This window comes from Hydractinia symbiolongicarpus, chromosome 7 (genome assembly GCF_029227915.1).
Source record: "Hydractinia symbiolongicarpus strain clone_291-10 chromosome 7, HSymV2.1, whole genome shotgun sequence".
Classification (NCBI taxonomy): Eukaryota; Metazoa; Cnidaria; class Hydrozoa; order Anthoathecata; family Hydractiniidae; genus Hydractinia; species Hydractinia symbiolongicarpus.
In genome coordinates, this window is record NC_079881.1 from 31,494,422 (window position 1) to 31,502,900 (window position 8,479).

The following is an 8,479-nucleotide window of genomic DNA, read 5'->3' on the forward strand; positions in this document are numbered from 1 at the left end:
TGGAGTCCACTTGTCTCACTTATAACATTTTTAAGATCACAGTCCATAATCAGTTCAATTAAGTACCACAGTCAATTGCTTCACTGGTAAAAGCCATACAACCTAGTAATACCGGAAAAATAGCACGAAATATATGTTGGTACGAATATGTAAGTCAACCGTTGTAACTCAAACGTATTGATACTGTTAGAAAGACAATAAAATGTAGTTTTTGAAGCTGTCGTTATTTCTTCAGCGCGCGATAACGGCTAGGATTGGTCCCACAGTAAAGAATGACTTATTTATCTAAATTCTTAAATGAAGCGCTACCACAGCGCCCAGTGTAATCGCTGAGTTCCAGCAATCATGTCAACTTGAGAAGAATGTTGTTTCTTGGAGTCCAATTTTCTCATTTATCACATTTATTAGATCACAGTCCAAAGTTTGTTCAATTAAGTCCCACAGTCAATCGTTTCATTGCTAAAAGCGATGCAGCGTAGTAATATCAAAACAAATATCGCTAAATACATGTTGGTACAAATATGTGACCCAACCGTTGTAACTCAAACGGACTGACACCGTTAAAAAGTCAATGAAATGTAGTTTTTGAAACTGACTCTCTTTCTTCAGCGCGCGCTAACGGCTAGGATTGGTCCCACAGTAAAAAAATGACTTTTTTTTAGCCTAATGCTTAAATGAAGCGCTACCACAGCGCCCAATGTAATCGCTGAGTTCCGGCAATCTCGTCAAATTAAGAAGAATGTTATTTCTCGGAGACAAATTGTCTCCTTTATCACATTTATCAGGTGACAGTCCAAAGTTAGTTCAATTAAGTTCCACAATCAATCGTTTCATAGTTAAAAGCGATGCAACCTAGTAATATCAGAAAGATATCCCTAAATACATGTTGGTACGAGTATGTGACACAACCGTTGTAACTCAAACGGACTGACACCGTTAGAATGTCAATGAAATGTACCTTTTGAAACTGACGCTATTTCTTTGGCGCGCGATAACGGATAGGATTGGTCTCACAGTAAAGAATGACTTATTTATCTAACTTTTTAAATGAAGCGCTACGACAGCGCCCAGTGTAATCGCTGAGTTTCGGCAATCCCGTCAAAATAAGAAGAATGTTATTTATTGGAGTCCAATTGTCTCATTTATCAAATTGTCAAGATCACAGTCCATAATCAGTTGAGTTAAGTACCACAGTCAAATGTTTCACTGTTAAAAGCCATACAACCTAGTAATACCGGAAAAATAGCACGAAATACATGTTGGTACGAATATGTAACTCAACCGTTGTAACTCAAACGTATTGATACTGTTAGAAAGACAATGAAATGTAGTTTTTGAAGCTGTCGCTATTTCTTCAACGCGCGATAACGGTTAGGATTGGTCCCACAGTAAAGAATGACTTATTTATCTAAATTCTTAAATGAAGCGCTACCACAGCGCCCAGTGTAATCGCTGAGTTCCGGCAATCATGTCAAATTGAAAAGAATGTTGTTTCTTGGAGTCCAATATTCTCATTTATCACATTTATTAGATCACAGTCCAAAGTTTGTTCAATTAAGTCCCACAGTCAATCGTTTCATTGCTAAAAGCGATGCAGCCTAGTAATATCAAAACAAATATCGCTAAATACATGTTGGTACGAATATGTGACCCAACCATTGTAACTCAAATGGACTGACACCGTTAGAAAGTCAATGAAATGTAGTTTTTGAAACTGACGCTATTTCTTTGGCGCGCGATAACGGATAGGATTGATCTCACAGTAAAGAATGACTTTTTTTTAGCCTAATGCTTAAATGAAGCGCTACCACAGCGCCCAGTGTAATCGCTGAGTTCCGGCAATCTCGTCAAATTAAGAAGAATGTTTTTTCTCGGAGACAAATTGTCTCCTTTATCACATTTATCAGGTGATAGTCCAAAGTTAGTTCAATTAAGTTCCACAATCAATCGTTTCATAGTTAAAAGCGATGCAACCTAGTAATATCAGAAAGATATCCCTAAATACATGTTGGTACGAGTATGTGACACAACCGTTGTAACTCAAACGGACTGACACCGTTAGAATGTCAATGAAATGTACTTTTTGAAACTGACGCTATTTCTTTGGCGCGCGATAACGGATAGGATTGGTCTAACAGTAAAGAATGACTTATTTATCTAACTTTTTAAATGAAGCGCTACGACAGCGCCCAGTGTAATCGCTGAGTTTCGGCAATCCCGTCAAAATAAGAAGAATGTTATTTCTTGGAGTCCAATTGTCTCATTTATCACATTGTCAAGATCACAGTCCATAATCAGTTGAATTAAGTACCACAGTCAAATGTTTCACTGTTAAAAGCCATACAACCTAGTAATACCGGAAAAATAGCACGAAATACATGTTGGTACGAATATGTAACTCAACCGTTGTAACTCAAACGTATTGATACTGTTAGAAAGACAATGAAATGTAGTTTTTGAAGCTGTCGCTATTTCTTCAGCGCGCGATAACGGTTAGGATTGGTCCCACAGTAAAGAATGACTTATTTATCTAAATTCTTAAATGAAGCGCTACCACAGCGCCCAGTGTAATCGCTGAGTTCCGGCAATCATGTCAAATTGAAAAGAATGTTGTTTCTTGGAGTCCAATATTCTCATTTATCACATTTATTAGATCACAGTCCAAAGTTTGTTCAATTAAGTCCCACAGTCAATCGTTTCATTGCTAAAAGCGATGCAGCCTAGTAATATCAAAACAAATATCGCTAAATACATGTTGGTACGAATATGTGACCCAACCAATGTAACTCAAATGGACTGACACCGTTAGAAAGTCAATGAAATGTAGTTTTTGAAACTGACGCTATTTTTTTGGCGCGCGATAACGGATAGGATTGATCTCACAGTAAAGAATGACTTATTTATCTAACTTTTTAAATGAAGCGCTACCACAGCGCCCAGTGCAATCGCTGAGTTCCGGCAATCCCGTCAAAATAAGAAGAATGTTATTTCTTGGATTCCAATTGTCTCATTTATCACATTTATCAGGTCACAGTCCAAAGTTAGTTCAATTAACTCCCACAGTCAATCGTTTCATTGTTAAAAGCGATGCAACCTAGTAATATCAGAAATATATTGCTAAACACATGTTGGTATGAATGGGTGACCCAACCGTTGTAACTCAAAAGAGCTGACACCGTTAAAAAGTCAATGAAATGTAGTTTTTGAAACTGTCGCTATTTTTTCAGCGCGCGATAATGGCTAGGATTGGTCTCGCAGTAAAAAATGACTTTTTTATCCTAAATTTTAATTGAAGCGCTACCACAGCGCCCAGTGTAATCGCTGAGTTCCGGCAATCTCGTCAAATTAAGAAGAATGTTATTTCTCGGAGACCAATTGTCTCCTTTATCACATTTATCAGGTGACAGTCCAAAGTTAGTTCTATTAAGTTCCACAATCAATCGTTTCATAGTTAAAGGCGATGCAACCTAGTAATATCAGAAAGATATCCCTAAATACATGTTGGTACGAGTATGTGACCCAACCGTTGTAACTCAAACGGGCCGACACCGTTAGAAAGTCAATGAAATGTAGTTTTTGAAACTGACGCTATTTCTTTGGCGCGCGATAACGGATAGGATTGGTCTCACAGTAAAGAATGACTTATTTATCTAACTTTTTAAATGAAGCGCTACGACAGCGCCCAGTGTAATCGCTGAGTTCTGGCAATCCCGTCAAAATAAGAAGAATGTTATTTCTTGGAGTCCAATTGTCTCATTTATCACATTTTCAAGATCACAGTCCATAATCAGTTCAATTAAGCACCACAGTAAAATGTTTCACTGTTAAAAGCCATACAACCTAGTAATACCGGAACAATAGCACGAAATACATGTTGGTACAAATATGTAACTCAACCGTTGTAACTCAAACGTATTGATACTGTTAGAAAGACAATGAAATGTAGTTTTTGAAGCTGTCGCTATTTCTTCAGCGCGCGATAACGGCTAGGATTGGTCCCACAGTAAAGAATGACTTATTTATCTAAATTCTTAAATGAAGCGCTACCACAGCGCCCAGTGTAATCGCTGAGTTCCGGCAATCATGTCAAATTGAAAAGAATGTTGTTTCTTGGAGTCCAATTTTATCATTTATCGCATTTATTAGATCACAATCCAAAGTTTGTTCAATTAATCCCACAGTCAATCGTTTCATTGCTAAAAGCGATGCAGCCTAGTAATATCAAAACAAATATCGCTAAATACATGTTGGTACGAATATGTGACCCAACCAATGTAACTCAAATGGACTGACACCGTTAGAAAGTCAATGAAATGTAGTTTTTGAAACTGACGCTATTTTTTTGGCGCGCGATAACGGATAGGATTGATCTCACAGTAAAGAATGACTTATTTATCTAACTTTTTAAATGAAGCGCTACCACAGCGCCCAGTGCAATCGCTGAGTTCCGGCAATCCCGTCAAAATAAGAAGAATGTTATTTCTTGGATTCCAATTGTCTCATTTATCACATTTATCAGGTCACAGTCCAAAGTTAGTTCAATTAACTCCCACAGTCAATCGTTTCATTGTTAAAAGCAATGCAACCTAGTAATATCAGAAATATATTGCTAAACACATGTTGGTATGAATGGGTGACCCAACCGTTGTAACTCAAAAGGGCTGACACCGTTAAAAAGTCAATGAAATGTAGTTTTTGAAACTGTCGCTATTTTTTCAGCGCTCAGCGCGCGATAATGGCTAGGATTGGTCTCGCAGTAAAAAATGACTTTTTTATCCTAAATTTTAATTGAAGCGCTACCACAGCGCCCAGTGTAATCGCTGAGTTCCGGCAATCTCGTCAAATTAAGAAGAATGTTATTTCTCGGAGACCAATTGTCTCCTTTATCACATTTATCAGGTGACAGTCCAAAGTTAGTTCTATTAAGTTCCACAATCAATCGTTTCATAGTTAAAGGCGATGCAACCTAGTAATATCAGAAAGATATCCCTAAATACATGTTGGTACGAGTATGTGACCCAACCGTTGTAACTCAAACGGGCTGACACCGTTAGAAAGTCAATGAAATGTAGTTTTTGAAACTGACGCTATTTCTTTGGCGCGCGATAACGGATAGGATTGGTCTCACAGTAAAGAATGACTTATTTATCTAACTTTTTAAATGAAGCGCTACGACAGCGCCCAGTGTAATCGCTGAGTTCTGGCAATCCCGTCAAAATAAGAAGAATGTTATTTCTTGGAGTCCAATTGTCTCATTTATCACATTTATTAGATCACAATCCAAAGTTTGTTCAATTAATCCCACAGTCAATCGTTTCATTGCTAAAAGCGATGCAGCCTAGTAATATCAAAACAAATATCGCTAAATACATGTTGGTACGAATATGTGACCCAACCATTTTAACTCAAACGGACTGACACCGTTAGAAAGTCAATGAAATGTAGTTTTTGAAACTGTCTCTCTTTCTTCAGCGCGCGCTAGCGGCTAGGATTGGTCCCACAGTAAAAAAATGACTTTTTTTAGCCTAATTCTTAAATAAAGCGCTACCACAGCGCCCAGTGTAATCGCTGAGTTCCGGCAATCATGTCAAATTGAAAAGAATGTTGTTTCTTGGAGTCCAATTTTATCATTTATCGCATTTATTAGATCACAATCCAAAGTTTGTTCAATTAAGTCCCACAGTCAATCGTTTCATTGCTAAAAGCGATGCAGCCTAGTAATATCAAAACAAATATCGCTAAATACATGTTGGTACGAATATGTGACCCAACCATTTTAACTCAAACGGACTGACACCGTTAGAAAGTCAATGAAATGTAGTTTTTGAAATTGTCTCTCTTTCTTCAGCGCGCGCTAACGGCTAGGATTGGTCCCACAGTAAAAAAATGACTTTTTTTAGCCTAATTCTTAAATAAAGCGCTACCACAGCGCCCAGTGTAATCGCTGAGTTCCGGCAATCACGTTAAATTAAGAAAAATGTTATTTCTTGGAGACCTATTGTCTCCTTTATCACATTTATCAAGTGACAGTCCAAAGTTAGTTCAATTAAGTTGCACAGTCAAATGTTTCACTGTTAAAAGCCATACAACCTAGTAATATCGGAAAAATAGCACGAAATACAAGTTGGTACGAATATGTGACCCAACCATTGTAACTCAAACGGACTGACACCGTTAGAAAGTCAATGAAATGTAGTTTTTGAAACTGTCTCTCTTTCTTCAGCGCGCGCTAACGGCTGGGATTGGTCCCACAGTAAAAAAATGACTTTTTTTAGCCTAATTCTTAAATGAAGCGCTACCACAGCGCCCAGTGTAATCGCTGAGTTCCGGCAATCACGTCAAATTAAGAAGAATTTTATTTCTTGTAGACCAATTGTCTCCTTTATCACATTTATCAAGTGACAGTCCAAAGTTAGTTCAATTAAGTTGCACAATCAATCGTTTCATAGTTAAAAGCGATGCAACCTAGTAATTTCAGAAAGATATCCCTAAATACATGTTGGTACGAGTATGTGACCCAACCGTTATAACTCAAACGGGCTGACACCGTTAGAAAGCCAATGAAATGTAGTTTTTGAAACTGTCTCTCTTTCTTCAGCGCGCGCTATTGGCTAGGATTGGTCCCACAGTAAAAAAATGACTTTTTTTAGCCTAATTCTTAAATGAAGCGCTACCACAGCGCCCAGTGTAATCGCTGAGTTCCGGCAATCATGTCAAATTAGGAAGAATGTTATTTCTTGGAGTCCAATTGTCTCATTTTAACATTTATAACGTCACAGACCATAATCATTTAATTAAGTCCCACATTCAATCGTTTCACTGTTAAAAGCCATACAACCTAGTAGTACCGGAAAAATATCGCTAAATACATGTCGGTACGAATATGTGACGCAACCGTTGTAACTGAAGTGGATCGATACCGTTAGAAAGTCAATGAAATGTACTTTTTGAAACTTTCGCTATTTCTTCAGCGCGCGATAACGGCTAGGATTGGTCTAACAGTAAAGAATGACTTATTTATCTAACTTTTTAAATGAAGCGCTACGACAGCGCCCAGTGTAATCGCTGAGTTCCGGCAATCATGTCAAATTGAAAAGAATGTTTTTTCTTGGAGTCCAATATTCTCATTTATCACATTTATTAGATCACAGTCCAAAGTTTGTTCAATTAAGTCCCACAGTCAATCGTTTCATTGCTAAAAGCGATGCAGCCTAGTAATATCAAAACAAATATCGCTAAATACATGTTGGTACGAATATGTGACCCAACCAATGTAACTCAAATGGACTGACACCGTTAGAAAGTCAATGAAATGTAGTTTTTGAAACTGACGCTATTTTTTTGGCGCGCGATAACGGATAGGATTGATCTCACAGTAAAGAATGACTTATTTATCTAACTTTTTAAATGAAGCGCTACCACAGCGCCCAGTGCAATCGCTGAGTTCCGGCAATCCCGTCAAAATAAGAAGAATGTTATTTCTTGGATTCCAATTGTCTCATTTATCACATTTATCAGGTCACAGTCCAAAGTTAGTTCAATTAACTCCCACAGTCAATCGTTTCATTGTTAAAAGCGATGCAACCTAGTAATATCAGAAATATATTGCTAAACACATGTTGGTATGAATGGGTGACCCAACCGTTGTAACTCAAAAGGGCTGACACCGTTAAAAAGTCAATGAAATGTAGTTTTTGAAACTGTCGCTATTTTTTCAGCGCGCGATAATGGCTAGGATTGGTCTCGCAGTAAAAAATGACTTTTTTATCCTAAATTTTAATTGAAGCGCTACCACAGCGCCCAGTGTAATCGCTGAGTTCCGGCAATCTCGTCAAATTAAGAAGAATGTTATTTCTCGGAGACCAATTGTCTCCTTTATCACATTTATCAGGTGACAGTCCAAAGTTAGTTCTATTAAGTTCCACAATCAATCGTTTCATAGTTAAAGGCGATGCAAACTAGTAATATCAGAAAGATATCCCTAAATACATGTTGGTACGAGTATGTGACCCAACCGTTGTAACTCAAACGGGCTGACACCGTTAGAAAGTCAATGAAATGTAGTTTTTGAAACTGACGCTATTTCTTTGGCGCGCGATAACGGATAGGATTGGTCTCACAGTAAAGAATGACTTATTTATCTAACTTTTTAAATGAAGCGCTACGACAGCGCCCAGTGTAATCGCTGAGTTCTGGCAATCCCGTCAAAATAAGAAGAATGTTATTTCTTGGAGTCCAATTGTCTCATTTATCACATTTTCAAGATCACAGTCCATAATCAGTTCAATTAAGCACCACAGTAAAATGTTTCACTGTTAAAAGCCATACAACCTAGTAATACCGGAACAATAGCACGAAATACATGTTGGTACAAATATGTAACTCAACCGTTGTAACTCAAACGTATTGATACTGTTAGAAAGACAATGAAATGTAGTTTTTGAAGCTGTCGCTATTTCTTCAGCGCGCGATAACGGCT